The 18,113-nt window shown below is 35.4% G+C and overlaps 1 protein-coding gene across 1 annotated transcript in view; it reads left to right on the top strand.

The window, feature by feature from the left end:
- KCNMA1 (potassium calcium-activated channel subfamily M alpha 1) overlaps positions 1-18,113 on the top strand; it is a 494,552-nt gene that overhangs the window by 192,545 nt on the left and 283,894 nt on the right. The window lies entirely within an intron of this gene.

Genomic DNA, 18,113 nt, shown 5'->3' with positions numbered 1-18,113 from the left:
ATACATTTTAAAGGTACCTTTTTCTCTGAGGGTCAGTGAGAGTGCAGTTTGCATTCAATGTTCCCAAATTCTCTGAAGTACTTTGTTGCTATTGCTTTGTTCTTGAGCACCCAGATAAACGGGGTGTGATAGGCAAAAAGAAAACCACCAGATAAAGATAAGAACAAAGCATAAAAGAAGGAAATCCTTTAGAGGAAAGTAAATAAAATTCATCAAGAATTCACCCTTTTCTATGTCATAATTTGCATATAAAACTTGACATTTTTAAGCTAGGATTTAAGAGATGTTTGGAATGGGTAAGGGTTGTTGCAAACTGGCTTGTTCTAGACTTGAAATTCTTAATGGAGTTCAAAACTGTTGATTTCCAAACACTAAATTGCAAATGAAGAGCCAAAAAATGATGTCATTGGTGCTAGCTGACTAAACCAAGATGTGGTACTAACTGGAATGTAATCAAAAATGAATGTCTATACACTTGAATATTTCTATTTGCTGTACATGTGAATGTATTGTTGGCTTTCAGGGTTTGCTAATGTGACTATGTAAAAAGTCAATCCATTTTCTGTGACAGGTCATATGGCATCATAGTGGAGTGACTGGCAGAGAAAAAACAGAGAACAAGAGAACAATTTAATGACCTCTGTCAATTTTGGGACCTGATCCAAAGCCAAATGACATCAGTGGAAAGACTTCTACTGAGCTCATTGAGCTCTAAGTCAAGTCTTTAATTCTTAAATGCAAACAGTGTGTTAGCCAATTCAGGTGTTGCACGGTGCAAGGAGAAGCTTACGGGAAGGAACGAGTGTACTGTATGCTGTATTTTCAGGCGTTTTAAGGTTTTTGCTGTCGTTCAAACACATTGTCTTGACTGTACCTCAGGACTTCCAAGGCAGATCAGGAAGATCTAAAAGAGGGTGGTACATAGACTGCATCAATGAAAGAATGTTGAGAGGAGGTAAGAATTTGAAACAAAGCATGATAAGACAGATGAGCACTGAAAAGAAGGAAAGTATGTTTCTGGCAACCACATCACTTTCAGAAGCGCAAATTCTGGTTGTATAGCAAAGAAAAATGATCAGGGAAGGATTGTATGTCAGTGAGGATTTACCTTGCTCTTCCCTCTTGAAGATGCATATGCATATACATGGTTTGGTTGGGAAAATGATTGATAATTGCTTCTAGACCACTAAAAGAGAAAAATGAAAGGACTTCAAATAATGTATTTAAATAGTATGTTTATCATTAAAGGACCTCTATTAATATGTATTTTGGATGAAGACTATACTATGTGATTCTGTATCAGTGGTGTATATATGATGTTACTTTGTAATGGAGAACAGTTACAAGGCTGAAGTTACAACCCAATAGTGTTGCATTTTTAATAAATCTGGGCATATGCACCTGATTGCCTGAGCTTATATATCATACATGGATGCTGAGTTTATTGCAAGAGATAGGCATTTTAATTTTCTGCTTCTATTTCATTTATAAATATTACCTTGGGAGGGAACTGTATAAAACTCCATTATGTTTTACTTCTGAAATTTGGGTTTTCTACAGTTGATTCTTCTCAAATGTGAAAATATATCCAAGTATGCACAGAGAACACATATCTCCATATGTGTGGAACAGTTTAACTGTTTAACATATTTTGATTTAGTTTTTGAGACAGAGGGATGGAATTTGAAAGCAGTAATGGCTATTAATTCCAAAAGTACAAAAAAATAACATGTAAAGATGGTCTTCAAACCAATTTATAATAGCAGGTATGATTCAAAAGATGCCTGAGTCATTGTAGGGCAACCTGTTCTTGTTTGCCTTTAGGAATCTCTGCGAAATGTGATGTTAGGCACAGTATCAAGACAGATTTTGGCAGCTATCCTAATTTATTTTTTAAGTAGGATGATAAGCCAAAATGCCCACATCTGTGCTATTCAATAATATTAAAGCTAAAAAAACATACAGCTGACTGATAGCATACTCTGTGTGCAGATTTCCATCTTACTTTAAAAGAACAGGCATAATTTCCAGGTTACCAGTGCTTCTCAAGATCAGCTGTTTTTCTCTGCCACTGACATGATAACTCCATCTAATTTTCTGTTTGCTTCCTCAGTCCTGAAGGAGGTGTAGTCTGAAATACCTTTCATATCTCTCTGTATACTTACAGTTTGGGAATAGCAAAGCTAAACTTTTCTTCCTCTTTGGTTTCCCCCACAAAAATTTAGTCATTGACACTGACTTTGCTCTAGAAAGAACTCTTAACTACTTTCATCCATCTAATTAACCAACACCTGTGAGACCTCAGTGTGTAACTGAAGGTTCAGCTTCTCAAGAGTTATTATGGTTAATGTACAGTTTGTGTGTGCATATGTAAGGTTTGCTGTTATTCATTTGAAGTAATATTTCATTATTATTCATTGTGCAATTAATGGATCTAGTGAAACACCGTTCCTATGCTGCATCTGTAATACCCTTCTCACGGCAATATCCTCAGGACATCCCTGCTCCCCTTTTGACCCAAAACTTACACAAGTTATTTTTTTCCATGTCGGTGAAACTTTCCCAGCAGTTATCTCTTCCATATATTAGCTATTCCATATAATAGTCTCAATGCTATCCCATCCTTCTTCCCCTCATGTCCTAAAATTCTTCTTAAATTTGTTTCATTCAGTTGTGTGGCCTATTGGGAATGGATATGTAATATGTTTGGATGGAATTTTTAACGGAGATACATACGGAAGTGCTTAGCTCATTTCGTAGAACCATAGCAATGATTTGGGTCGAAAGGGACCTCAAAGACCATCTGCCATGGCAGGGACACCCTCCACTAGACCAGATTGCCCATCCAACCTGGCCTTGAACACTTCCAGGGATGGGGCATCCACAACCTCTCTGGGCAACCTGTTCCAGTGTCTCACCACCTTCACAGTAAAGAATATCTTCCTAATATCTAATCTAAATCTACCCTCCTTCAGTGTAAAATGATTGTGCCTTGTCCTATCACCACATGCCCTTTTAAACAGTCCCTCTCCAGCTTTCTTGTAGGCCCCTTCCAGGTACTGTAAGGAATTTAATTGTAAGAGAAACCTTCAGTGCACAGGTAAACTGCTCCTCCTAATACCACGACACTGCGGAGAGAATAAGAAAAACAGGAAGAGAGCCAGATTAAGTTTCTCAGTCCAGTGGTCATTAAAGAGCAAGAGCCTGGTTTACATGTTCTGATTTGTCACCTGAGACATCTTAAAAATATGAGCCTTAAATAAATGAAAGGATTTGAAAAACACAAATATATTATTAACTTTAGCAAAGAAGTTCTGACGGTCAAAGTTTTGAAAATTTTAGTTCAAAGTGAGAACGGCATAAAATGCTTACTTTTTGGCTACAATCAGTGAGGATATACCTTCTTAGTAAAATATAGAAATGTGTATCTTTGGTATATATATGTGATTTTGTAATGATTTTTTATCCCAGTTAAGAACATTGAACTAGGCCAGTAACTTGAACATTGAACTTAGCCAGTAAGTCGGGTGATAAAAGAAAAAAAAAATTACTTTACTAAAATTAATGTATGTTGCAGATCATTAGCTTTTTTTCTTCAAAACAGTGAGCTAGCCAGATGCTATGTTTTCAGGAACAGTATAGTTTTTTCTAAAGAAGGAATCTGAAGGTCAGAATCTCTTGACAGTTCAGTAGTTCACTCAGTATAGGTTAGTCCCATCTGATTATCAGTGACCTCTACTGACCATTAGAATACATGTAAGTTTTACTATTGAGTAACTTACCTTTTTACTCTAATTTCTTTTATACTTCTGCATTCAACCTTCTATGATTACATATGCAATGTGCAAATTTCCCCAAATAGTTAGTCCTCTGTTTTCAGTGCTTAGATAACTCCAGTAGATGCAGGAATGAAGGTTGAGTTTTCTTGTTTATCTGCTGGGATATGCAAGGTAGTTGCTGATGGTCTGACAGACGGGAGACAACCTATGACAGCAGCAGTGAATTTGTTTCCACTTCTGACTGTCTCATTTCATGCCAACATATTCAGCATGCATTGTGTTTCATCACGTCTTAAAGCTGGACCACATGTATCCTAGGTTTCCTCACAGTACAAAAATCTCAGATTAGCTCCCCTCATTCAGCTATGTCCACTGCTTGATGATTTTTCTAGTCCCAACTTAATTCTACAGTGAAGGAAAAGCCAAATTTTGCCCATGAAAAACCCCAAGCATCTGTGTAAACTCTGGGTGGACAGCAGCAAATGTTTGGCACAGTTCAAAGTATATGTTTAAATTTGTGTTTTAATTTTTTTTTTTTTTAAATTTTAATCGTGTAACTTTGACATGATTTAGAACTATTTCACTGTAATTGGTTTAGACAGGTTCAGAGATTTAGATAAGTACTGTCATATTTCACACAGTTCTAAAATAGTCTGTATGAGAAGAGTCTTTGTTTATTTTTGATTCTTTCTTGCTGCTACATTAGCCACTAGAAATTCTCATTACACTTCATTCTGTTCATTAATCAGGCTGGTGTCTGGGACCTTGCATCTGTTTCTTTTATATAGTCATGTCGCAGTGTTGACAAATCACCTTACCAATGTTGTAGCAGAAGTGCTGAATGGATTGTAATGAGCCTAGATTCACTGGAGGAAAGGGAGCATTAGCTATGGAAAAAAAGTAAGGTAGTATTTCATCACAGATATGCAGTGTAGTGGAAGATACCTTGCCAGAAGGCAAGCACCTTGTAAGGCAGGAAAGTTATGGGGAGAAAATGCATGCATCGCTGTCAAGTCTCTGTCACTATTTTTTATTATGTAAAATACAGTAATAGTTTATGGTTTGCACATTTTGCAAAAGACAATGTATAAACATCCCATAAAAAATTGGTCCTTTATCTGCAGAGCTTATGATCTATGGTTGCAGCTCTCTAAAAAGATTAGATGAGTGAATAGGTACCATCACAAGAATCTTTTTTTTTAGTCTAGATATTGAGATTTCAAAAAGTCCTTGTGAAAAAACTGGATAGCTTTCAGGTAAGTGGAATGATCTACTGAAAAAAAAAAATAAAATCTGTTTTTTTCCATACTCCACAGTAATTTGTTTTTCTACGCATAAAACTATCTGTTCAATATGTTTGCCTTGAAATATTTTTTTTTTTTTACAGTCTTGTAATTTGCAGTATTGGGACCATGACACTGGCTAGCTGGCTGGATTCTGTTTTGATATGATTTCTTTTATAAGCCATGTCCTTGACCTCTATGTGTCTATGAGCAGATATAGTGAAAGAAGGTAAATTACACAATGAAGCCAGGGTAATGAATTTGTAAGTTTTGTCTTGAAATAAAATAATATTATAAAATATACCCTTTAAAAATGGAGGACACATCATGTATCTTTTAAATAGTTTACTGTGGAATAAATTAGAAAAATGATGTCCTGAAGGTTTTGCTGACTGCTGGTAATGAAACTAAAGACTATTCAATTATTATTAACTAATATTAAAACAGCTCTGCTGTTTCTGGCTCTTCTGTTGCCTCTAAAAATTGAATGTGTTAGTTCATCCATCTTTACTGGCCTCTAATAATCTCCCTACATTTTAGAGCTTTACGTGTCAGCCTTAACTAATCTTTGATAAGAAGAATTGTATTCACCTTTTAAGACCTGATCTTTTAGGTTATGTGAATAATGGATTGTTTTCACCTCAGAATGCTTTACTGAAGAAGGCTTTACTTAAATACGTATTTGTGGAAAGGTCATCCACAACTGTGTTACAAAATGATAATTTTATCATGTGTTTAAGAATATTATTTTTTTTTTCTTCTTAAGACATTAAAGATAATTAAAGATATATTAAAGAATCTCAGGACCAAGCCTAAAAGCATGATCTCTAGATAATTCACAACAGAAGATGACTAAAAAGAACACTGAATTTGGTTTTAAAACAAAGTCTTTTAATAATTGATACCTAACTCATGGGCCTTGTACATTTGGGGAGGATAATCTTAAAATAGTTTTGCTTGCTATACAGTACGTTTCTAAAATGAGTATATTTTGTAATGCTGATCATGCCATGTGATCATGCAATAAACTTATAAGCTAGCTCATAAAATTTAAACATTGAAATACATATTCAATAGCTCAAAGGTAAGAGGGAAAATAAAAGGAACAAAGAAAAGGATATCTGTGCCCTAAGGGATATGTTCTGAAGAAAATTAATAATAGCTTTGTACTGTGTAAAATTCAGGTATTTTTTGTTAAAATTTTTAAAGGATATTTGTTTCTCTCTTAAGCACTTACTATGGTCAGTCTTGATTAACAAATTGTCAGTTTATGGCTGCAAAGTAACTGTTGTTGTTTCTATATTCACTCACGTAAAAGAGAGCAAAACAGATTGAGGTGGCAAAGCAAAGTCTTCACTGTGCTCTGTGTAAACGACAGAGTGCTTGCTTCCAGTATGACATCACTTATAGAAAGGCTTCCTAAATAGTGTTTTGTGTATGCACAAATTTCACTTGGCTTCCCAAGTTAAGTTCTTGGAAGTCCAGATGAAATCAGTCAAGTTTCTCACCATCTCAGGCAGAGTCTGTAGACTCTTTCTTTTGGTTTTCTTTTGGCATTTTTCCTGCTTTGTGGTTGAGTTGCACTGTGAAGCCCATTTTGGGGGCTGGGAATATGCAAAGTTTATTTCAAAAACTGCTTAAAAAAAGAATAATTTGAAGGCCTATGCATCATAAATCTTTCGAGTAGTACCTATTAGTCAAGAAGAAGTCTTCAGTGATATGCCTTGTAGATAGGAAGGAATGAATACCTTCATACCCACAATTTACCTGATCGATGAAGTTGGAAATCATAGATGTTACTTTCTAGAATGTTATAAGTCTCCTGTTCAATTAGATCGTTTGCTGTCGGAATCAGAGTTGGTCTGTGGATTATTAGAGGCATATCTCAGTTATTTTTTTTCACTGTATGTACCAATTAAGTGGAGAATTTTTACCTTCCATTTTGTCTGTTACACCTCAATAGCTTGTGTCAGGGAGCAACAGGGCCAGCTGCCCAAAGGGAACGTGAGCTGAGAGTGGCAGGCAGGGCCATGCCCTCACCAATCATCCTACAGTACATCCTCACCTGGCAGCATCCTGTAGTACCCCAACAAGAACAACAGAGTAAGTTTGGCAGCCGTAACCAGGTTCAATGAAGAGTTTGAATTCGCAGACAAACTATGAAGTACGTCTGAGGTGAAAAGTCAGGTCTGTGGGTCAGGATCAGGGTCCAGGAGGTATAGAGCCAGGCACAGGCTCAGCTGCAGCAGAGCTCAGGCAAAGTCCACAAGCAGGGTATGTGCATTCAATAGGAAAAGAATTATGGAAAATGCAGTACACCCTTACCTAATATTTTGGTGTCCTTAACCTGATAGGCTAATATCGACTTTAACAGCCTAGGAGTCTAACCCATTAGTAGAGTTTCTGGAGGCCACAGAAAAAATGAGCCTGATTTTTGGAGAAAATTAATTAAAGTTCTCGCTACTGGAAAACAATGATACTCCTCCTGTTCAAAAAAAAAAAAAAAAGGGGGGGGGGGGGAAATAATCCAAACCCCCCAAATTACATTTGTTATTTTAATGGAACCAGATTATAGAATTAGGCATTACTTTATGTTTATCTTTTCTCTCAGGCCAATTAAAATAATTTGTGCTTTTTACTTGATGAATATGTTCCAAACCAGCTATCATTCTGAGATTAATGGTATGAGTTTTCTGTTTCACTCAAGGCTAAGATTGTCTGAGTCTGCAAAAAAATGCAGAGGTGAAGGAGGTGCATGTAATATTCAGCTGCTCAGGCAACGTTGCCATGTTGCTTGAAGTCCCATTCCTGAAGCAGGACTGAGAATCTTCTGCTGTTTGTGATAACTGGCTGAGAAAGCTCTGACACCAAGCTGACTTTCAAAAATTTTGCAAGTCTGTGTGTGATATTTTAGCTTTAACCTGTTACAGAACTAAGCAAAATATTAGTGTTATACCATCTATATATTATTACAAAAATATATATGTATTATACTAAAAATATATGTTAATACAAAACAAGAGATTATTTTTGTAGTAATCTAAATTCAGGCAATTTGTAGAAATCTTAGCAGGAAGTCCACCTGACAAAGCAAGAAACAAACATGCTGATGGTGCTGATGTATAAGTGTGATATATGGAGCACATTCTTGCTTAGAACACCTTTACTGTAGTGTCCCTGGAGTTCTGAGGAGAAGATGAACGGTTAGCTGTAACACTGCTTGCTATTGAAATGTTAGGATACGCTGGCAATTTATCAAAATGTTGTAAGAGCTTTTCATTATAGGGGATCCCCAAAGCTTTGGACTCTCAAGGCCCAAAGCACTATAGTGAAAAAAGACACAATATATCTGGTGTTAATGGAGGGGCTTCTGCTTATGCCGGCTCTAGGTTTGTCATGTATATTCCCATTTAGTTAGGTGATTTACCGTGACTTTTACTGTGGTAAAAGCTTTAACAAGCCCGGAAAGTATTTTTTAAGTGTATAGAGATATTTGAAGCTGGACAGAACTCAAGTCAGAAAAAGCTATTGAATGATTATATATTTTTCTTTTGAACTTTATGAAAATGTTGACATCTCAAATTTTTTCCATAATATACAAATACCAACTCTGGCATTTAACAAGGTGAATTTGCTCAGTTACCCCTAATTTCTCTGATTATTTATTTCAGCCTATTTTATTGTGATACAGTGTCCTCTGTAGTGCATGTTATAAATATATTAAAGATGTACCTGGGGAAATAGTTTCAAAGAGTCTCAGCTCTGCTCATCGTTCTGCCATTCCTCTGTTCTTGCAGTGGTATGCTTGATATTCACTTAGAACAAAGGGAAAAGGGAAGGGAGTTTACAGTCACATTCTGTTACTCTGCTTTCTGTCTCTGTGCTTGAGTGCCCACATTATTTCCTGAGCAACTACATATGCTATTTTAGATAAATTATTCTTTTGGCTCCTATCACTGTTGCTCTGTCTCCTTGATAACCTCCTGCTGACCTCTAAGGGCTAATGCCAGAAGTATGAACTGGTGTGTAATTATTGGGAAATCAGAGTTGGACTAAATAGACAGAAGACACAGAAAACAAAATGTTGATGGACTTGGCTTCAGCATAATGTTAAATTATTGACTTCTCATAAAAAAAATCATCAATACATAATCCTATGTTTACAGAATAAAAGCATTTAGAAGCTCTGAGATAGTTTTGACAGCTTGTATTTCTCCAAGCTATTGTTTCATGTTGTCTGGAGCATAAGGCAGATAACACTGTACTAATTCACCTTTCCAGAGTAAATGGCAATTATAGTTAAATCAAAGCTCAGATTTTGTATCCTAGTTCAGCAACAAATGATGATGCTAGGAAGCCATGGAATGCTCAGGCCTCAGTTACAGCTGGTAAATTTGCAAGTATTTTCAGTGCTATGGCCTCATTAATATATAGTAAAAAGGCATACAAGTAAAAAAATAGGTTTAACTTAGTCTGTATTTGAATTGTCAAGTCCTCAACAGCCTTATTTTAAAAAAAAATAATTGCATTTTCAAAGTAATTTCATATTAGTAGTAGCTTTTCTTTCTGTAATACAATCAAGGAACTGTAGCCTAGCTAAGGTTTAGCAATTTCCCATCATAAACTATTTTCTCCTCTTCTCCGTTTCTTACCAGTGCTTTGCATTGTAAGTTATTTATCCCTATGCCCTATTTATCTTACTATCCATCAAAGGATTTCTTTGTTTTCTGCAGCTTTTCACAATATAATTAACTTGGTTTGAAGCAAGGTGATTATGCTGCTTCTCTTCTGTGTGCTTTTCCAGAAGACTAATACTCTAAAATGATGCAGTTAATCCATGGAAAAATACGTGTGGTATTTTCCTGACTCCATTTACCAGGATACAATGGGTAACAAAGAGGAGGCAAAATTATTAAATTTAAATAAATATTATTAAATTTAAATCTGTTTTCTGATTTCTTTAGTCAGATTGTATTTGCCATCCTCAAACCTCCAAATGAAAAATGATGTTTGGAAAATGAACAAAAATCTAATAATATGGAGATAAGGCAATTGTTTTCTTTTGTGTGGGCTTTAGTTGGTGCTACACACTGAAGCACAAGTCCTGTTGCAAACAGCAAGTTGAATAGGACTGATGAGTGTAATTAGGCTTCATTAGCAATGACAGAAGTTACATATGCATTAATGGGAGAATAGTCCTGAGTGTCTAGCTTTCCATTTAGTGGAATGGAGCATTGCAAAGTTTCATAATACAGGTGCCTATTATGTATGGCACTTACGGAATGAAATCAAATATGCTGAGCCATGTGGTTTAGGGAAAACTGGTTGAGAAGAGTGGTGTTTTCCTTGTACGAATACTTTTTCTAAATGAACGTGACATTTGTGTTAGATGAAAGTCATAGTTTGGTATGAAACGTGACTACTTGTCTACTCTAATCCGCTGCAGGTAATGCTTTTAACTGTAACTCTTTAAGGGCTTGCCTAATCTCAGGATATTTAGGTCAAAGTCTATTTATAAGAACTGTGACAAAAGACCTTAGAGTCTCTAGCTGAAAAGACTATTTTAAATTAAAATAGATTTATGTTTGTGATCATTTGTAACTACCAAACCTCTTGATTTTAAGGGAACGTTACTATGACAAGCAACATCAACCAAATTGAAAATATCAAACCACCCACATTACTATCATTACTGTGAAAGGGATATAATAAAATACTTAATAAAAACGTAATCTTAATTTTCATCCATTATATTTTTGTTTCATTTTGTAGTTCATCTGTAGGGCAGTGAATTGAACTTGCTCTATTCTATTTTCCATTCATTTCAATTTCTACTTGTATCTTACTGATAGTTCTCTTGGTCTCAATTTCAAATTTATGTTTTAAAATATATGCTGGTTTTGTTTACTTTTCATATAAGTAATTATTTTCTCTTTATGGTTTTTACCACCCCACCCCCCCACCCCCCCCATCATCTAAAATAAGAGTATTCTCTTCTACAATTAATTGACTATGCAGTTTAGTTTATCATGTCTTTTTAGTTCACAATTTTGGTAAAATACAGAAACATCATAGTTCTGATATAAAAGAGACACAGACTGCAACTGTGTAATAAAATGAACCTTAGTTTACTCTCCAGGTTAACTTGACCATTGTGAGCTGTTCATACCCCTTCAATACCCCTTCTGTTGGGGGACTCCCCAACAGATTATTTTAACATATAATTTAGAGAACTTTGTAAAGTTTTTGCATGAATGAATCCTTGCAGTGGTGAATTACCAAAAACATCAGGTCAGCTGTGGTTTTATTTAACTGAGTCTTGAAAGCCTCCAAGGACAGAGATTCCATAATCTCCCTGGGAAAACTGTTCCAGTGTTGCACTGACCTCTTATGGAAAATTTTTTTCTTAATGACTGGCAGTGGACTTGTTAGGATGGTATTTAGCTTCCTAGTGAAATTCTGCATTTCAAACAATATTTCAGTGTTTGAAAAGTAAGCACAATGCAATCAGTGCCTAATCACTCTTCTTCTATGTATTCTGATCCCTTTAATGTAAATGTCTAAAAATGTCTAAAAAAAAACCCAACCAAAAAAAAAAAAAAATCATGATTACATGGGAATTCCAATCCTGATTAATGGATGTTTTTTTCCCTTCAGTATGTTTATGTACCAAGTGAAATTATCAAACTATAGAAAACTGAAGTGCTCCATTATTCTGAAGTAGTTGTTCTTTCTTTCCTTCGTTTATTTTACTGTAACATGGATGAATGAGTTGTTGAATTCAGTTAAATGTGAGTATGGAAATCTGACTCAGTGATTAATGGCTTAAAATTCTCTTGGCAGAAGTTGAAGTGTGGGTTGGAGGCACAGGAAAAAAATCAGTGAAAAACATGGTAGGGTGAGTGGAAAAAAGCCACAGGAGATTTTGAAGAAAACAGAAGGAAAGTGATGCCAATTAAAGTGAACATAGAATCAACATCATATTGTTCATAGGGACATACTTTTTGCACTTCTGCATAGATTCTTCTACCCCTCTAAAAAGGAATAAAAACACAAGCTTCACCTCAATTAAGAAAGCACATTTTTAATTGGCTGAATAAAGGTGAGAAGCTAAGGCTTAAAAATTCAAATTGCCTTCACCAGTCTGTAAGAGTGCATTTTTCTTGAAACAGTTTTGTTTAGAAAATATTTAAAATCTACTACTTGTAAGTATATTGGAAGTTTGTTTTCATCAAGTGTTCTTCTAAGGCCCATAAACCGAAATAGATTGAAGCACCTGGAAACTGAGGAGCTAACTTAGGATATGGGGTTGTCCATGTCTCTGGATATACAGGAGAAATGCTTTTCAAGAGAGACATTTCAGTCCCCACCCTGACATTTAGCTTCTCAAAAGTTTTGGCAAAGGGAAAGGTAATATTTATGCTGTAAGTAGATGAGGAATGTGTATTCATGAAGAAATATATTATACTTTATTCAACAACTCTTAAGCGATAACTTTGTTTATTGTCAAACTTTGTCTTCTAAGTGAAAGGCCGTAAATCTCTTTGTTAATCCCATTAGCTAGCTAATCTCTTAGTTGAGCACAATGTGGTCTGAGTACATCCTTCTTTGTGCTATGGAATATTGTGCAATGTATTAAAAAAACCCCCAAAACCTTGATTTTTTTTTTTAATTTTCTTAAACTAAATATAAATATCATATGATGAATTTTCATGACATTCCAGTGACATGAATAGCTCAGTATAGAGAAACTTTTTTTAAACAGATGAGATAGAAAATGGAGAAATGACATACACAGGAAACCATGACTGACTCAAAGCTGTATGTCATCAATTGTATTATCATCTCTGGAATCAAAATTATTCTCTTTCTGCTCTGGAAGTCCTTTGGACCACATTGAATCAGGATATCCACAGCTCCCCCTAAAAGCAGTAAAATGAATTACTAAAAGAGATTTTTAATTGGAGTCAAAGTAATGTCAGTTAAGAAGCCCTGCAAATATGTTAGTGAGTTTGTTTATGTTCTGGCAGACATCTTTTCCACTAAGATGAAAAAATTCCCTTCTTCAATAGAACCAAAATCCTGGAGGCCAGTGTGTGATCAGAACTGAGCTTTTGGAAGACGTATTCATGTTACAGTGCTTAGAGGTACAGATATGTATCAGCGCACACTAATAGAAAGTTTTAAATACTGTAGCATCTTCATTTTTCTAAAACAGTCTTATTTCTCATTATCACATATATTTTATTATTCTTATTTTTAATGTGTTTTGGGTGACAAAACTGTACAACTTTGCAGTGAACATCCACGTAGGATATTCATGTAGGTTGAGTAGCTTTTTTGTGTGAACTTCATACGTGTGTGTTGAAAAAAACCCCACATTCACACCTATCTCCATTCAAGTATTATGCACTATCTTCCAAATAAATCTTTCTGTTTCAGTGAGAAATTTGGTATACGAAGTAGTATTTAATAAGAAGGGTGACAGTCTTCAGCAGTGGTTTGAGTAATGCTCTTTGCTTTTCTTTTACCCTGTAAACCCAGTGAGACACGTTGCCATTATTCAGTTTGGATAACACCCATAGAATGTTACTTGTACATCTGTGTTACATGTCCATTAGCACAGCACAGATGTTATTTTCAAGGCAGAATGAATCAGATCTGTTCTTTAAAGTATAATTGGTAGTATTGAGGTATCAAAGCTAATTTTAGGAAAACTAGATGAGGTGCTTCTGGCAGTATAGAAAGGGCAGATGGAGCTTAATATACATTAGATGCCTGACTGTTTATCTAGTTTCTTGAGAAGTTTTTCTGTTGCATACCATGCTGCCATGGAGCTGTTGTCATCTAAATCAAGTAAAGCAGCTTAGCTATTTGAAATTGGCTTGGATGTGGCCTTGGATAGGGTTTAGATTATTGACCTATCCTGAAAATTGATGTGTCCTACTTAGTTGTTATTAATTAGGATCTTTTTTTATAAAGGCTGATATGAAATAAAGGCACATATGAAATAAACTCCTGTCTGCTGTTAATTAACAGTAACGAGAAAAGCTTTGTTATATTATAGTTGTCTTTGCAAATAATTTCAGATTAGTCAAAGAAACATTCACCTGATTTGGCAAAGCACTTGATGTTTTGACACAAAGATGATGGTAAGGTTTTTGTCTCTTCCAGTTTGCAGGCTGAAATATCAGGGAGCTTGGGAGGTTTAGACATGCTCCAGGGATATTATGCTAATACTTACATGAAGTTTCTTTTAGAGCAACTGGATCTCTGTGTGCCAAAACCAAAAAATAGCTTTCACTTAGTCAAGTTCTTATGCAGTGTCCACTGTAGAAGAAATTGAAATGTCTCATTACTGCTTCATAATCAATTAAAACAGGTGTCCAGGTAATTTTTTTCTTAAAGAAAATATGTTATTTCTCATTACTGCTAAAATATGTGGATTTTGCCTGATGTACACAAATTCAAGTGACACTTTGGTGTCTGTCAGGAAATGGTACAGATCAAGATCTTCCAGAGAAGGATGCTTACTGAAACTGGAAGGGCATCTGTGGTCGAACCCTGGCTGAAGTTATTTTATTTTTGCTAAGGCTAACAAATTATTTTATGGGAAAAACTTTTCAGAGCTTTTCTACCACGTACACCCAAATATTATCACATACCAAGTCCAGGCTTTATTAGCAATAAACTTCCTCCAGGGTTTTGTGATGACTGAGCGCCATGTAAGAAAGAATATATTTGTCCTTGATATACATGATAAACAAATTGGTTAAAATTCAAAATACAATTTTGTCTCGTGTGTCTTAAACTAGAATGGGCTTTAATATCTTGCAAAACAAGTATTTGTCAAAGCCCACAGCCTGTTTTACCTTTTTTTAAAGTTAATGGGAACATCCTCTCTGCTTCTTTCTTTTAAACTTTGCTTTGTATCTTGAGTATGTTCAATAAAATAATCCTTATCCTCTGGTATTTTGAATAATAGTGGAATGCCAAGACCTATATATGCAGCCAGCCCTGCACAGAGGCTGAAACTGAGTAGTGCTTAGGTCATTTGCATTAGAATGAAGTAGAAGAGACTCTGCTGAGATTGTTGTAAAGATTCTTCTTTTGAGTAGGCTCTCAGCTGTTTACTTTTTGAAAGGGGAAGTTCTTTTACTGTTCTGAGGTCAGGATATATCTATGGTATTCCAAATGTTTTAAGGGTAAATAACTGCATTCAGATCTCAAACTCTAGTGTGATATGTCCTATCCCAGATACCTACCATGCCACTTTTCCAGCCCATTTATTAGTCATTCCATTCACTTTTAGCTTGTTTGCTTGCTTGGGCTATTGCTTTTATCATTAATTTTGCAGACTCTCTTCTATGAAGTTTTGTTGGGAAGCATTGTAACAGATGATAAGGAAGCAGTTCATGATGGCTGAAGAGCAGGAGACTTGGCAGCTTGACTTGCTGAATTTCAGAACAGTTTCAAATAAGGATTATCAAATGTCTTTTGCAGCGAACATCTCATTCTCTTACCCACGCTCTTCTCCCACAATCTACTAGTGTACTCACCTACTTTTCTCATCATCTTATTGCACATCTCCACATCCACAAGTTAGGACCCTAAACTACTCTTCCACCCAAAGCACACCTGGATTTCCTTCCTTACTTTCCCCACGTCTCTATGTCTATGCATTCAGATCCTGCTTTCCTAACTGTGTTTCTTCTAGCCATATGGACCACAGAAAGGCTGACTTGGCATACCTATGCATGTGCTCCAGAAATTTACTTCTCTGCCCAGGGCTAGTATCTATCTCTGTGCAATCACTGATCCATGGCTCAGATAAGCATGTCTATCCAAATAATTACTGTGGATAGGAGGTGTTTCCTGTGTGGAAGCTCTTTCATGAAAGGCAGAACAAGCACATTTGCCATAAGCAGTTAGGGCCGCTTAACAGGCAGTGGGGAAGCAGGGAGCCAGGTAAGAATCTCCACATTGGCAGAGTCAGATGCTGTCCCTAGTCACGCTGAACAGCCCAGGCATACCTGTTTAGTGTGATCTATATATATGGAACACAAAGCTTTCTTACCTAAAAGTCTGGAGAACATCTTTTGTGAAGATGACATCTGTGGAAAAACTGTGGGAGAATGTAAGGCAATAAAAGAAAGGAGAACAGAATCTAATAGAAAATATATCAATGGAAGACACAATAGAGAATAGGCTGCCTTTCTAGCTCGTGGAATATAATTTAAGATGCCAAGAAAGTTGCTAAAAGTGAATTATGTTGGTATGGAGTAAAATTCTGTAGGTATTTTTGCTTTTTAAAGCTTCATAAAGGTGTATGTTTAAGTTAAATACTGCTTGACGGAGGCATTACATTAGAATAAAGATACGGTTGGCTGTTCAGTCTAAATTCAAATTGGATCACTCTGGAATTGAAACATTCATGTCACTCCAAACATCACAAAATCAAACAAAATTAGTTTCTCTTTGCCCCCCATACCAACTGTGCAGAGTTCATAGAAAGGCATACACTGAGACAGAATGTAGACATGGTTTCATTCACATAATGGAAAGTGATCTTTTTACTGCTAATGCATTATACATGAATTGCCTTGTTATGCTGTGACACCATATTGGAGCTAAGAACAATGAGCCAAACCTGATAATGTACTTTCTGTTTTGTTACTTATTCATAAGATTCTTTGGAAGTTTTCTTTATTTTCCTTCCACCAACAGCATTTTCCAGTGTTTGCTTTGGGAACAAAGCAGTAAACAATTAAAAACGTGGATTTAATGAGTGCCTTTGCAAACTGGAAACTTATTGAGGAAGTTAGTTGTTGCTAGTTAGTAAATCAGCAAGGCCCTTGAGAGGAAGATGTATTTCCAGATAGATAGTACTTTAACATTAATAAGCAGCTGCACTTTGAAACAAAGAGGCTGTAAAAGAATAATTAGACTGATGCAAATAGATAAGAGGGCAGGTTATTTTTGTGACATCTGACAAGTTGGTGCAATTAAAGTTGCATTTGATACTATTTTAGATTTTGCACAAAGCAATAAATAATTTTATTACTTATAAAATAACATTTACCTTTTAGAATACAGTCATTTCTGAAATAAAAGAAAACCACAAATGTATTTTCGAAATGGCTGAAATAATACTTTGACTTTCTTTTCTACTCCAAATAATACAGAAAAATACATATATAATTTTGGTTGACCAAATGTGTCTTTTTTGAAGAAAAATATATTGGATAAAACCAGTTTTATCCAGTTGATGAATGCAAAAGGACAATCTTTTATGCTGTAAGATTTACCTTTAACCATGGTTTAAATAAGCTTTCTCAACTGAATGATGCCAATAAACCTGTCTGTCTTTATTCCGAAGTGGAACAAATAGCATATAAATGTTAATATTTTTTCATTCATTTTTCAAGTGTTTTAAATGTTGTTGAATGTTATTTTATGCTCTCTGTGTACACCAGTTTTTTAGATATTTGGGAGCTTAATCTGTAAAGATATCTGAGCAAGTGTCTCATTTTGACACTGCTGAACATGTACAATTTCCATCATCTTCAGCATCCAAACTTGAAACTTTTTTCTGTATCTGTTTTATATTTATTGTTGACATATCACTCAGCTTTACATGCCTCTCCAAATAATAACTCCAAGAAATCATACAAAGCTACTAGTGAAAGCATGCAATGTAATTTAACTGAAAAAAGAGGAGATTTGATTAAGAAGTTCACTTTTGGTTAATTGGTAATGAGTGTCAAGTTGCTTCCATATGGTGTAGAAAAATACACATGGTTGTATTATAAACCAGAGTCCATGAAATTGCAGCTAAAGGAGCTCTCAAGCTCATGGCTAATGCAACTTTATTGCAGTGACATTAAAAAGCTGACTAATGCATGCTGCTACACTGTTGATCATTAAAACTAAAGAGCTTGAAGATGTCATACAACTGAAAAATAGGATAATGAAGCTGGATGAGTGTGAGTTGTTCAAATTGGAGTTTGATTTGGTATGGGAAAAAAGATAATCCAGGTTCTCTCAAATT

Source organism: Balearica regulorum, chromosome 7 (genome assembly GCF_011004875.1).
Source record: "Balearica regulorum gibbericeps isolate bBalReg1 chromosome 7, bBalReg1.pri, whole genome shotgun sequence".
Lineage (NCBI taxonomy): Eukaryota > Metazoa > Chordata > Aves > Gruiformes > Gruidae > Balearica > Balearica regulorum.
Note: the sequence above shows the minus strand (reverse complement) of the source record. Positions and strands in the feature narration are given on the sequence as shown.